The sequence below is a fragment of the Cetorhinus maximus genome, chromosome 16, assembly GCF_964194155.1.
Source record: "Cetorhinus maximus chromosome 16, sCetMax3.hap1.1, whole genome shotgun sequence".
In the NCBI taxonomy this organism is placed as follows: domain Eukaryota; kingdom Metazoa; phylum Chordata; class Chondrichthyes; order Lamniformes; family Cetorhinidae; genus Cetorhinus; species Cetorhinus maximus.
Window position 1 is genome coordinate 2,369,043 of NC_135894.1, and position 15,688 is coordinate 2,384,730.

The window sequence follows — 15,688 nt, forward strand, 5'->3', positions numbered from 1 at the left end:
CGTTATTTGTACTAAGAACTCCATTAAGCCTTTCTATTACAATTTTCAGTTAAAATATCTCTTATTCTTTTAATTAGTAAAGCCTCCTTTTCTCAGAATGAAGGAAGCATTGTATCCTTTACTCTGGCCTCAACTATTTATTTCACAGGTTATATAATTCCGAAGTTTCACCAATATTTCAAATTAATTATTTGGACTGATCTGTGGTCGCACGATTTATCACTCTTTGCTTTTAACAGGCTGTAACATAAAAACAGAGTCTGCCGAAGTCACTCCCATATCCAAGGAGGATTGAAGGATTATAGTCAACGCCTCCACAACTTCCTCTGTTCATTGCCTCAGCGATATCACACATTCCATTTAAGCCAGTTGAATGTTTATATTCACTGTGATATATAAAACTATTGGGATGGAATATGTGAAATGTACCTGATTGGTCAGGCACTGTAATTAATGTCATTCTCAATGGATCATGACTCTCTCAATGGAGGGTTTCCCTCCTATTAATAAGGGACTTTTTTCAACGTGTTATCCATAGTGTCAGAGGGAAAATCAGCTCCAACACAAAACGGATCTCTGGTTCCAGATAGATGGAGAGGAAAGGTCAGAAATTGAGAACAATTGATTGCAATGTTCCAACAATAGGACGGAAGTTATCATCTTGGATTCACCCTCTTTCTCGAGTTGATTCGTGAATAATATTAGCAATTCGGATATGATATACACTTTACATTATTCAATTATTTTTACTATCCTACTGTGGCTATTGTTGGTGTCCATGGTAAGGCTCTCTATTCAGATAGTAATTCATGGAGCCATGTTTAAATGTATTAATGTTCCTGTCATTGACTTTGCCCTGTTTGCTGCTTTTGAGTTTTTCTGTTGAGCCCCTGTATCCACTAATTAAGTCTACCAAACACTGTTAACTGTGTTCGTGTTTCTGTTTTTGACTATTCACTTTCCCCTCATTGTTCTTGCTGTAATTCCTGCGAAGTCCCTATATCGAGCATTGCGGTCTATATCCATTATATTTGGAACCTGGAGGCCATTCTCTCCATTTCCACTCGGTTCCGTATTCACTGACTCCATTCCTTATCTGGCACTCTGGTCGATATGTGAGGCGGAAACACGTTGCTTAAAACTTGTGATTTGTCTTTGAACCTCAGCTGATCCCATGCCCACTTTATCCCAAATCCTGTGTACAATCAATTACTGATTATGAACCTCAGTTTAACTCCAGCTGTCACTGTGACTTCCAGACTCAGCCATTTCAATTCTCTGCTGACCACACTCTCAGAAACACATTTGCCGAAACAACGACCAAAGTTCTGCTGCCCATACCTGAAGTCACACCAGAAACCGTTCACACACCATTCCTTTGCTCCCTAAAATATATCGCTAGCTTCTTTAGCAATGCCTTAATTTTAATATTTCCAGTGATAAAATCCCTCCATGGCATTGCACCGCTGATTGCCCAAATATATGTCTTCGCACAAAGCAGCTGTTGTTCACATTTCGTTTGATTCCCTCTCACCTGACTCTCTAATTGACATGTGTTTTCTTCCTTCCCGAGGTCCTCTTTTCCTTACCTTCCGAAAATTACGTGTGAGCTGTACATCTCACCTTGTTCGTCAGATAAGCCGCCGGTGCATCGTGCATAGGCTGGTACAGCGAGGCAGTGTCTGAATGTGACTCAACCAGCCGTTTCACCAAACGTAGCAATGGCTGAATTTATAATTCCATTCTTGTGTTTGAATGCTTTCTGTGTCTTCATTCCTCCAATGTGTGACATTCCCTTTCCACATATATCTGCAAATTGTTGTCCATTATTCATTTGTATAACTTCCTGTTAAAATTCCATTTCTATCCTTCTGTGTCTTCCCTAGGATGGGTTTTGGGTCCCATAGGCTCACTGGTGCTTGTGTGCAGAGTTCAGAAAAGATGAATTCCTGCGGGTGTCACTGCTGGAATCTCCCACTTGGTTCTCCATGTTGCAAAGTCTGTTTCAGCAGCTTCGTGAAGATTCTTTAAATATTGGTGTGTCCCTGTCCATTGTATGCCTGTGTTAATTACTGCCAGCGAATCGTATGTTAATCAGCGAGAGAAACCAATTTTTTGTTATTATTTAAAAGAAAGAAAAACATCTAGCTTGCAACTTAAGGTCTATTACTGACTTCTAAAACTGCCATTTTAGGGGAGGTGCTGCGGGCGGTTTTCTGTTGGATGTGTTGTGAACTGCTGCGCACTTTCAGGGAGGACAGAGGATTTGATTACCCAACTCTGGCCGAACTATGGGAAATTAATTCACAGCGCACCTAGGTCTGTATCATTTCCAAGAAATGGAGCAGAGACTGCAGATAATGGAAGCTCTGTAAAGAGGGAGGTCGATGGGGTGCTTTGCAATATCCTCTCCGGATTGTCACGACCTAATTAACAACCTACATCTGAACAAGAAGCAGCGTGTTAGGCGACTCTGATTAAAAAAGGAGGTGGTCACAGTGCTGCGTCTCCTCCTTCAAAACGACCTGGAGCCTCAACCAAGTGTGAGGGCAGGGATTGTTGTCAATGGCCGTTAAGGTCACAGTTCCATTGAACTTCCATGGATCTGGATCTTTCCAGAGTGGGACAGGTGACATATCCATCTCCTCCCAGTATGCTTTACAACGATGGATGCAGTAGGTGATATAAACCATCTATGCTGGGAGAACTGAATGCAATGTTTTCTCCCTCAGCGGAGAGAAGCATGAGGAGAGGCCATCTCGTTTTACAAGCATGGCATACGTGGCTCTGCTGGGCCCCCATGTCAACGGAGAGAGGTAAAGGCAATGAACGAGCTTTCACTCCAGGAATGTAGAGTTGCTATTTGACCATGCACAGTACATGGATTTGATGAAGGCCCTCAATTCTGACAGCAGCTATGATGCATTCATTAGGGAGCAGACAGCCATTCCTACCGTCTTTGGACTTCCACGAAGTAGCAAAGGGTAGCTTATCAGAGATGAATCCATTGGGTTCACTGTCGAAAAGTTTTGCCCTTTGAGATCCCGATCTTATCAAGCACTCTCCAACAGCCTCTAAGGGTCTTGCGTCAACAAAATGTCCTCTCCGCCTCCTCCTTCTACTCCTCCTCCACCTGAGGAGCTTTCAGGATTCCTGGTGATAATGCTCAAATTTCGCACCAATCCACACTGCCATATATTTACGCACAAATAACACGTAGAGACTGAGAGCATTAGAACCGTCAGCAACATCGTGGAGTGGACATCGGTGTGATGATGCAACGCTTCTGATTCCTGAAGCGCTCTGAGTGAACCTTCCAGTACACGCTGTAGCAGGTGTTCAAGTTTCGGTTTCCTATGCACCCTTCAGTTCTTCACCTTAATGAGGAGACAGGCATTGTCACCAGGAATCCGGTGGACACCTCTCGGTGTAGAGGAGGAGATGGAGGATGAGGCATAGAGGACATTTCCTGGATATCTTTGAGCCGGAGAGTCTATCGGTGAATGCCTGATAAGAGTCCGGAACCCAAAGCACAACACTTTCCACCAATCAACCTCACATTACCCATCCTTACATCAATCTCAAAGAATGCATCCATTTGGCCACCTTTCTGTAATAAAATCCAGAAGCAAGAACCTTTTTTATTAACATATTTATACAACAACATATCCAATTAAACAAAGAACAGCGCCTCCCCCCCCCCCCCCACCTCCCCATGTTTCCTTTCTTGTCGGCTCCCTCGAATTGCCTTGTGCTCTTACACAGCGCTTCTCCAGTGACTGCAGCATGGCTGGTGGAATGCCGCTTACGTTCAGAGGGGAAGGCTGAATATATTCTTGCTGGACAGCCTCGAGCAGCTCTGGGGTTGAGGGCTCAGAATGGGGCGGCGGCGCCTCGACATGGCCAGCAGCATTCTGGCTAAGGGGGGTGACAGCAAGAGTACTGACAAATTGGCATTAAATGGAGAACAAGTGCTGTCAACCACAGAAAGGACAGCAGGTTCGAACTCCATGGAGTCACATTACCCTCACGTGCTGGAACCTGTGCAATCCTATTAATCAGCTGGAGCACAGGTTGCTGTGCTGCTGAGAGAATCTGAATGCCCCTTTGAGCACTGAGATCCACAGCCATGATGACAGCAACCTGAGCCTGCATGGCAGCAAGCATGGATCTCATGAGCGCAGTTTGAGCTCAAATGTGGCACTGAAATGTTGGATGGTTTCAGCGTGAGCTTCAGCGGAAGTTGAGACAATGTTCACCAGATATTGTGTCACAGCTGGGCCCGCTACAGCAATCAAGGTGTTATCCGCCATTTCCATATTATTCAGCAATGTTTTCACCTGAATCCTATGTATCAGAATTCGTCTGATATCTCACCATCCGATAATCTGGCACACGGGCTATCCGTTCCCACTGGCCTGGCTGCTGCAAACTGGCGCTCGGTGATTTATCACGGACATGTTCTAACTTTGCAGCAGACTTCCATTTACAAACTTTGAAAATATTTGGACTGTTGTTTATAACTTCCAGACCAAGAGATGGAGGTTCATCATATGTGACGTGCTGCTTCACACACTCTCTCCATCGTCCACTTCCTCTGTCGTCACACAGCACCACCTTTCTCTGCCCCTTCGTTACTCCAGAACCCCCACTCATTCGCGAACCCCTTCACGCTGTCGCTCTCTTCTGGAGCTGAAGTGTCTTGGATCCTGGCAGTTAATTGGATCGCATAATGTCAGAACGAGTGGGTTGGGAATGTCAGGGGAATTGCTGGTGAGTGGGATATGGAGTGCGGTAGAAAGCAAGAGGCCCATGGATGCAGCATTTGCACCTTGTACATCATCCTAGGCAGCAGGACAAGGGTTAGCTGGGAGCTCAGAAGGCGCATAAGGCAGGAGTATAGTATCATCCAATATACTGTCAGTGACATCGGATGCTACAGGCTCTGTCAAAGCCGTTCCCAAGACACAGAGAACCATCTCCTCCCTCAGGCTCAGGAGTCGATGTCTCCCCTTGTCCTTGCCTGTTCTTTTCAGCTTCCTGTGATTAAGGAACCACATTTTCCCTCAATGGAGAGAAGGTAAAATGTCAGTATTCCAATTCGTGTGCTCCTGGAGACAGGAATGGTGTCAGGAATTGGCAGGTCTTTGGGTCACTTTTACAGTCATCTGCTGGCGTGCATGTGTACAAATAAGTAAATGACGCGGGCTGGCACTGAGCACCACCAACATGCCAGCCCCTGAATTTTATTTTTATTATTTTCTTTTAATTCATTCACGAGATGTGGGCTTCACTGGCAGGGCCAGCATTTATTTCCCACACGTAGTTGCCCTTGAGATGGGGATGGTGATGTGCATTCTTTGTCCGCAGTAGCCAATGTGGAGTAGGTAAACCCATAGTGCTGTTAGTGAGGGAGTACTAGGATTTGAACCAACGACTTTGAAGGAACAGCGATACATTTCCAAGTCAGAATGCTGAGTAACTTGGAGGGGTACATACAGGTTATGATGTTCCCATGTATCTGCTGCCCTTCTTCTTTTAGCTGGCAAAACTCATGGGTTTTGAATGTGCTATCGAAAAAATCATGGTGAAATCCTTGTAGTTGGTTCACGCTGCTGCTAATGTGTGTCATCGGTGGAAGGAGTGAATATTATTCGGCTTGCTGCAAATCATGAGGGCTACTTCGTCCTGGACAGCACTCAGATTGTTCAGTATTATGTGCGCTGCATTCAAACAATTCTGAAGTGTTCCATCATAACTGAGGGTGGGGCTGGGAGCGTGCAGCTAAATTGGGGTATCTGACACACAGGTATCATAATTGGGATATAGTCCCTCCCTTCTATCAAACACAGGTCATGAGATGAAATGAGGCAGTTCTGAGCAGTGAGCTCTTAGCGTGAGCAATCCCAGAGGTGGAGCTTTTCTGAATGGAAAGGGAGTCGTGTGTGCAAGGAACTGTAAAACGCTCTCTCTAATTTAGCTAACTGTTTCTATCACTAAGCCTGTCTGCTCCATCGGTTTATCACAGTAGACTAGTCAAGAGGCATCCTGTCACCGCCACAATAAGAATCATACGTTACAGATAATAGCCCAGGCATTCCTGTCACCAGCCCTGTCTAGGCCCAGTCCCAGGACAACGCAGGCCCAGCAGAGGTGGCGGCGCTGTTGTATACAGTCAGGGCTAGGCTACCGTGGACGTCCTCAACATTGACTCCAGCCCAAGGAAGTCTCATGGCATCAGGTTAAACATGCGCAAAGTAAACCAAAGGTGATGACCATGTATCACAACGCGCCCAATCCCAACTCAACCCGCAGTCAGATGATGAACCAGTGTTTCTCCAAGTTTGAACAACACTTTGAGGGAGCACTGATAATTGCAAGGGTACAACTTGTACTCTGGGTGGGGGATCGCAAGCTTCATTACCAAGAGCCCATTTGGTAGCACCATTTCAGGCAGAGCTCGCCGAAAACTAAAGAACGTTACAGCTAGACTAAGTCTGAGGCAGGTGGTGAGGGAATCAACCAGAGGAAAGAAACTTACTTGACTTCATCCTCACCAACCTGCCTGCCGCTGATTCATCAGTCTATGACAGTATCGCTAAGAATAATTGGCGCACAGGCCTTGTGGAGACGAATTTCCGTCTTCACGTTGAGGATAGCCTCCAATATGTTGTGCAGAACTACCAGCGTGCTAAATTTTATTGAGTGCTAACAGGCGTAGTAGATCAGATATGAGCTGTGGCCTCATTAAACTCCACAACCTACCATTGCCATCAAGACGCGGGGTCAACTGGTTCAAAGATGAGTGCAGGAGGCCATGGCAGTATCGGCACCATGAAAATGAGGAATAGACCAGGCCAAGTTACAACAGATGACTGTTAGCGTGCCGAACAGCTTAAGTAACGAATGATAGAGAGAGCCAATCGATCCCACAATGATTGAATTACATGCAAACTCTTCAGCCCTGCGGCATCCCATCGTGAATAGTGATGGACAAGTAAGCAACTTACTGGAGGAGGACGCTCACGAAATTTCCAAAGGTTCAATGATGGGGTTGATAGGACAAAAGTGCGAAAGATGGCGTTTAATTACTTGCAAGTATTTTGCATCTCGCCCTTCTGCTGAGGTTCCCAACATTATTGATGCCTGTCGTTTCGTTCCACGTGATATGAAGAAATGGCTGAAGGCACTGCATCCTTCAATGGATTTAGGCAATTCGAATGCTCTTCAAAACAACTGTTGCATTGTGTTCAAGAAACAGCTGCGCATGAGCCAAGCTATGTAGAGGTGGTTTAGTGGTGATCTTGCTGGACTAGTCATTCAGAGGACCAGACAAATGCACAAGAGGCGTGCGTTGAAACCCCACCACCGCATGTTTTGTAACGTGATGTCAGTTAAAAGAAATCAAAATTGACAGCAAGCCTCAATGATCATGATAATAAAGGCATCATCGATTGTATTCAAACGCCATTTTGGTTAAGTAGCCGCATTGAGGGAAGAACATCTGCCGAGTTTGTCTGGCCTGAATGTGATTCCCGTTCTGCAGCAATATGGGTGACTCGAAAATGCGCTCTGAAATGGCTGAAAAGGGCAATTATGGGAGGTTATCATTGCCTTGCCAGAGACACACCCAGAGTATGACAACATTAAAAATAAATTATGTTCAAGTACAGCTACAAAACTGGCATCCCCACAGCAAAGTGGAAAAGTGCCCAGGAATGACCCCGCACACAGAAAGAAGGCCAAATCCAAACCTCCCAATTCCCGCCTCATTAGTGTACTCTCGATCATCAGCAAACTGATGGATGGGGTCATCGACATTGCTATCACAATTATTGCTTAATAATAAACTGCTCACTGACACGGAGTTTGGCTCACTCAGTTCCTGACCTCATTAGAGCATTGGTTCACACATGGACAGAAGAGTTGAACTCCAGAAGTAAATGGACAATGATTGCCCTTGACATCAAAGCAGCATTTTATAGAATGTGACAACAAGGAGCTCTAGGGAGGCTGGAGTTGATGGGGATCAGGCTGCAAACTCGCTGCCGGTAAGAGTCATATCGAACACACAAAGAAAAATGTCGGAGTTTGTTGGAGGTCAGTCATCCCAGCTCCATGACATCGCTGCAGGGGTTTCTAAGGTTAGTGTTCTAGGCCCAAATATCTTCACCTGCGTCATCAATGACCTACAGTCCATCATAAGTTCAGAAGTAGGGGTTTTCGCTGATTATTTGCATAAAGTCTTGCAACATTTGTGACATTTCACATACTGAAGCAGTCCCTGTCCCAGTGCAGGAGGTTCCGCACAAATCCAGGATTTGTCTGACAATGGGAAGCAGCAGTCTTGCCAATTAAGAGCCAGGAAACCCGCATCCCCAACAATAGAGAATCTAACCATTACAAATTGACATTCAGGGGTGTTACAATCGGTGAATACCCCGATAACAACATCCATGGGGTTACCATTAAACCAAACCTAATCGGATTTATTATATCCTTACATCAGAGCAGAGCAAGTCACTCGAAAAGGAAATAATGAGATTGCAGAGACAACGTGTTCCCGCAAATGTGAATGGTTGAACCAAGACGTTCGACAAAACCTGGGTGTCGAGAAATGCAAGTTATTCGGTAAGAAATCAAAGAAACAGTAAAGCTTATGCTAGGTAACGAGGGCTCAGAACAGCGGACGCCCCATAAGAGTATTCAAAGTTCTGTGGGTTATTGAAAATGTAATTTGGAGAGCGAAGTGTAGGCATGAGAATAATCACTGGCATCGAAAATAACATTAATTCCCAAATGGGATTTACAAGTATGTTAGTGGCAAGATGATACCCAGGGGACTAGTAGAGCACATTAGGTATCCAAGTGACAATATTAATGAGTAGAGGTAAGATAAAGGTACGTTTTTAAAAGAGTGCTTTGCATCGGTACCCACTATCGAGATGGATGATATACGTATAGTAATAATATGTATGAAGAAGACAATTGCACATTGGATGCATGGCAATTTGATACGCTGGATACAAAATTAGCTCAGTTGTAGGAGGCAGAGTGTGATGACAGAAGAATGATTTATTGAGTGTACGCCAGTGTCCAGGGGAGGACCACAGGGATCTGTGCTCGGTCCTCTATTATTTGTCATTTATATAAACGACGTTTTTGACAATGTGTGGGATGGTATTAGTACGTTTGTGGGTTGCACAAAGATGGACAAGGTGGTTAACTGTGAGTTTGATTGTCTTGAGCTACAGGAAGATATAGACGGAATAGTCAAATAGGCAGATACGTGGCAAATCGAAGTTTTCCGTGAAAAGTGTTACATGATACACTTCGGAAGGAGTAAATTGACAAGGAAGTACTCAATGAACGGCATGACACTAGGAAGTTCTGAGGAACAAAGGGATCTTGGCGTGTGTGTCCATAGATATCTGAAGGCAGAGGGGCATCTGAGGGGGGTGGTCAAAAAGGCATATGGGAGACTTGCCCTTATCATTTGAGGCATATGTTACAAATGTAGAGAGTTCACATGAGAGTTTTATTGAAACTTTGTGAGGCCACAGCAGGCGTATTGATTTGTAGTTCTAGCTGGATCATTATACAAATGATGTGATTGATCTGGAGTGGGTGCAGAGGAAGTTCAACAGGGCGTTGACTGGGATGAAATATTTACTTTATGAAGGGATGTTTGATAGAGTTAGGTCGTTTTCGTTGGTTCAGAGAAGACTAAGGGGCGAAACTTCCGAGGTGCACAACATAATGAGGGGCATAGGCAGGGTGGATAGGGTACAAATTCTTCCCCTTAGTTGAAGTGTCGGTCATAAGGGTGCATAAGTTCAGGGTGAGGGGCAGGAGGTTTAGGTTGGATGTGAGAAAATGTTTTTTTTATCCCGAGGGTGGTTACGGTCTGGAATGCACTGCCTGGGAGGGTGGTGGAGACTGATTGGCTCACATCATTTAAAATGTACCTGCATGAGCAAATAGCTGTGGGCCAAGTGCTGGTAAATGGGATTAGGTAGGTAGGTCAGGTGTTTCCCATGTGTCGTTTTAGTCTCGATGGGCCGCAGGGGCTCTTCTGCACTGTGTGATTCTCTGATATGTGTTTATCTTTGCATCTTTGTTTCGTATTGTGCATATATGTGTGTGAGTCTTTGAGTGTGTGTGTGTCTGTGTGTTTGATTTCTGTGCATATGCATTTCTGTGAGAACCCAGCAGCGTGCATGCATATTTTTTTTGTTCTTGCGTTTGAGCGTGTGTGTCCATGTGGGTGAGTATTTAATTTTTGGGGGGTTTTGTGTCAATCTTTTGACGTGTGTGCTTCTTTGAGCGCATGTGTTTGCTCATTAGTGTCTGTTTGAATGTGTTTGTTTGCATTTGTACATGTGTGAGAGAGATATACAAAGAGAGAGAGGGAAAGAAAGGAAAGGGAGAGATCGATCGATCGATAGATAGATAGATAGATAGATAGATAGATAGATAGATAGATAGATAGAAAGATAGATAGATAGATAGATAGATAGATAGATAGATAGATAGATAGAGAGAGAGAGAGAGAGAGAGAGAGAGAGAGAGAGAGAGAGAGAGAGAGAGATAGATAGATAGATAGATAGATAGATAGATAGATAGATAGATAGATAGATAGATAGATAGATAGATAGATAGATAGATAGATAGATAGATAGATAGATAGATAGATAGATAGATAGATAGATAGATAGATAGATAGATAGATAGATAGATAGATAGATAGATAGATAGATAGATAGATAGATAGATAGATAGATAGATAGATAGATAGATAGATAGATAGATAAATGGAGAGAGAGAGGGTGAGAGGGGGGGTGGAGGAGAGACAGAGAGTTGGAAAAGATTAACTTATTTTCTCCGGGATTATGCTTTCGTGGCAAGGCTTCCATTTTTTTTCCCATTCCAAATTTCCCTTGAGAAGTGTGTGAATAATTAATTTATTCTGTGCGTGCACATGTGTGTGCGATTATATGTGTGGTTGTGTCTATTCTTTGCTTTTCAATGTGTGGGAGTTTCCGTGAATGTTTTTGTGCGTGTTTGTGTGTGTTCCTGTGTGTGTGTGTGTCAGAGATACAGAGAGAGAAGGAGCGGGAGAGGTACGTATTTCTGAAGGGACTGGTGCATTTTTGGCTAGGAAATCATTTATTTCCCGTTGCGGTTGAGAAATGTGTGTGCGTGTGTGTGTGAGCGTTTTCGTGAGAGTGTGTGAGTGAGGATGTATGAATTTCTGTACGTCTGTTTTCGTATGTATTTGTCTGCGTTTATGTTTCTGTGTGTATGTGTGTCATTGCTTCTATGCATGTGATCCTGTGTGGGATTGTGAGTGAGCATGCCGGTGCGTTTATGTATGTGTGTGTGCGTGTGTGTGTGTGTGTATGTATGCGTGTGTGTGTATGTATGTGTGTATGTATGTGCATATGTGTTTGAATGTGTGTTTCTGTATTTGTGTCTGCGTATTTTTTTTAGGCGCTATTTTATGTCCGTGCCGGAGGGACGTGACAGCGTGCAACTGTATGTCAGCTCAGTCAATTTGTATGTGTCCTTCTGTATGTGCATATGTGTGTTCACGTGGATGCCTGTGGGTGCAATTAGGTTGTGTGTGTGTGTGAATGTGATTGTCTGTGTGTGTGTGGCTCGGTATGTGTGATCCTTTATCTGTACCAGTGCATTTACGTGTGTGTGTGTGTCTCTGTGTGTGTGTATGTATGTCTGTCTGTGTGTGTTTGGCATATATATATAGAGAGTCTTGTCTGCATATCTATGTTTGTGATTTTATGTGTGAGTGCGTGTGGGCGTTTGTGTGAGCCTGTGCATGTGTTATTGCCTGTGTGCATGTGTGCCTGTGAGTGTGTGTTTGTGTGTGTGTGTGTGTGTGTGTGTGAGTGTCTTGGTGCCTGCATGTGGTCTTATTTAGGTTTTCTGGCGTGTGAACTTGCTTGCGAGTGCGTGCGTGTGTGTCTGTGTGTTTGTGTTTGCAAGTTTGCATATGGACGTATGCGTGCTTCTGTTTTGACAAATGCTTCTGGGCGTGAATTTGTGCGCGTTTTGTGTTTTTGCTTATGCTGCTTTGAGAGAGGCAGCGTTTTGGTGGCAGTATATGTGTTTATGAGAGCTGGTTTGTGCATGTCTCCGCGTCCATGTGTGTCTACATGCGAGTGTGTGTGTGTGTGAGAGAAAAATAATACCTGTGATTCTGCTTCTCTTTGTGAATGTGTCTGTCTGTGCCTGTCTACATGCGTGTGTAAATGCGTGTGATTGTGTGTATGTCTGTGTCTGTGTGTGTGAGTGTGTGTCTGTGTGAGCCTGTATTTGATTGATTAAGTTTGTGTTTATCTATGTATGCGATTGCTTCCTGGCATGTGGGTGTGTGTGTTTCTGTATGTGTGTTTTCTGCTAGTGTTTGTTAGAGTGAGACAGCGTTTGGGTGGCAGTGTATGTGTTTGTCAGGTTTGTTCCGTGTGCATCTGTGAGACCATGAGTGTGCGTGTGGCTTTATGCATGTGATAGAGAAATGATGTGCTGGTGTTCGTTTCTCTTTGTAATTGTGTATTTGTCCGTCCGTTTGTGTATGTATGCATGTGTGTGCGTCAGTCTCAGTGCACTTCGTAAGTATATTTGAATGACTTTTTCTACGTCTGTGCTTCTGTGCATGTCAATGCGATTGTGTGTATGTGAAAAGGTTTACAATGACTAAGTGAGTGTCCCCATGAATGTGTGTATACATCTGGGTTGGTTTTTGTGTGTGTGTGTGTGTGTGACTTTGTGCACGTGAGTGCATGTGTTGGGCGAATAAAAATACGTTTGGTAATATGTGTGCATTTGTGTGTCTGTATTTCAACATGTTTGTCTGTGCATTAAAGATTGCGATTTTGTGTCTGCAACTGTATATGTGGTTGTGTGTGTGGCATGTTTGTGTGTGCGTGTGTGTGTGTGTGTGAGTCTGCACCTTTTCGTGACTGCGTTTTTCTGTTAGTGTTCATGCAAGAATTAGAATTTCTGATACCGTGAATGTATGTTCCAGCGTTGGTCTGTGAGTTTCAGGTTGTGCATGTGTGTGTGTGTGTGTGTGTGTGTGTATGTAATTGTATATGTGTTTGAATGTGTGTTTCTGTATTCGTGTCTGCGCATCTTTTAGGTGCTAGTGTATGTCCGTGCGGGAGGGACAAAATGTCCATGACAGCATGCAACTGTATGTCAGCTGAGTCCATTTGTATGTGTCCTTCTGTATGTGCATATGTGTGTTCATGTGGGTGCCTGTGTGTGCAAATAGGTTGTGTGTGTGTGTCTGGCTCGGAATGTGTGATCCTTTATCTGTACCGGTGCAATTATGTGTGTGTGTGTGTGTGTGTGTGTGTGTGTGTGTCTGTGTGTGTGTGTGTGTGTGTGTCTGTGTGTGTGTGTGTTTGCCAGAGATATATAGAGAGTCTTGTCTGCATATCTATGTTTGTGATTTTATATTTGAGTGGGTGTGGGCGTTTGTCTGAGCCTGTGCATGTGTGATTGCCTGTGTGCATGTGTGCCTGTGAGTGTGTGTTTGTGTGTGTGTGTGTATGTGCGAGTGTCTTGGTGCTTGAGTGTGTACTTATATAGGTTTTGCGGCGTGTGAACTTGCTTGCGAGTGCGCGCGTGTGTTTCTATGTGTATGTGTTTGCAAGTTTGCATATGTACTTCTGTTTTGACAAATGTTTCTGGGCGTGAATTTGTGCACGTTTTGTGTTTCTGCATATGCTTGTTTGAGAGAGGCAGCGTTTGGGTGGCAGTATATGTGTTTGTCAGAGTTGGTTTGTGCATGCCTCTGCATCCATGTGTGTCTACATGTGTGTGTGTGTGTGCGTGTGTGAGAGAAAAATAATACCTGTGATTCTGCTTCTCTTTGTGAATTTGTCTTGGTGTGCCTGTCTATCTGCAAGTGTGAATGTGTGTGTTTGTGTGTATGTCTGTGTCTGTGTGTCTGAGTGTTTGTCTGTGTGAGCCTGTATTTGATTGATTAAGTTTTTGTTTTTCGATGTATGCGATTGCTTCTTGGCATGTGGGTGTCTGCGTTTCTGTATGTATGTTTTCAGCTAGTGTTTGTTAGAGTGAGACAGTGTTTGGGTGACATTGTATGGGTGTGTCAGGTTTGTTCCGTGTGTATCTGTGAGACGATGAGTATTCGTGTGGCTTTATGCATGTGAGAGAGAAATGATGTGCTGGTGTTCGTTTTTCTTTGTAATTGTGTATTTGTCCGTCCGTTTGTGCATGTATGCATGTGTGTGCGACAGTCAAAGTGAACTTCCTAAGTATATTTGAGTGTCTTTTTGTACGTCTGTGCTTCTGTGCGTGTCAATGCGAGTGTGTGTATGTGCATGCGTTTACAATGACTAAGTGAGTGTACCCATGAATGTGTGTGTACATCTGGGTTTGTTTGTGTGTGTGTGTGTGGGACTTTGTGTACGTGAGTGTATGTGTTGGGCGAATAAAAATACGTTTGTGAATATGCGTGCATTTGTGTGTCTGTATTTCAACATGTTTGTCTGTGCATTAAAGATTGTGCTTTTGTGTCTGCAACTGTGTATGTGATTGTGTGTGTGGCATGTTTGTGTGTGCGTGTATATGCTTGTGTGTGTGTGTGTGTGTGTCTTTCTGTGTGTTTGTGTGACAGAGAGTGTTTATTGTAAGTTGCCGTGTGTACATGTGAGTTTGCCGTCATGTGTTTGGGTGTTTGTGCATTCCTGTACGTATGGTTGTGTATGTCTGTTTTTGCATGTGTGTATGCGTGTTTCTGATTGTGCATGTGTGTGTGTGTGTTTGATTTTCTGTATGATTGTCTGTGTATTTCTGTTTTTGTGTGTGTGCTTGTTTGAATGTGATTGTGAGTGTTTCTGTGTGTATATTTTTAAGTGCATTTCTGTTTTGTGCATGTGTGTGCTTCTTTGTGTTTCTGAGAGTGTTTCTGAGAGCTGTTGTGTGTACATGCGAGTGTGCCCCTGCTTGTGTAAGTATGTCATTGAGTATATGTGCATTCTTGCACGTTGGGCTGCGTATTTGCATTTGTGCATTTGCATGTGATTGTGTGTGTATGAGTGTTTGTGTGTGAATGCGTGAGCATGTTGGTGTGCGTGTCATAATCTCTGTGTGCAACTGTGTTTGTGATTGTTTTTGGCCATGTTGGTGTGCAGGATAATGTGTGAGTGTGTTTCTGCTGGCGATGTTTAGATTGAGACAGTTTTTCTGTGACATTGAAAGAGTGTGTATGTGCATAGATATGTGAGTGTTTATGTGTGTCTGTGTGTTTGAGGGAATCAATACATGCTTCTGTGCAAGTATGCTTGAGCGACAGTGTGTGCGTGTGTGTTCTTCTCAGGGGTCGATGTATATAAACATGCATTTAAGTGTGTTGTCAAGTGTTTGAGTCAGTGTGTCCATGTGTGTGTCTGCGTGTGTGTATGTGTATGTGTGTGTGTGTTTGTTTGTCTGTGTGCGTTTATACAGAATAATAAAACATTTAATAAAAGAGGATGGATGAACTATGTAACAAAACACAAACTCATGCCTCTTACAGATAAATACAACTTTGTAAGGATAACACAAGTTGTAAAAGCTTCTTTAGACTTTGTTTTCCACAGTAAGTACACAGTCCATCTGATCTAAAAGGCATCTTGTGGTCGGGCACATCACTTTC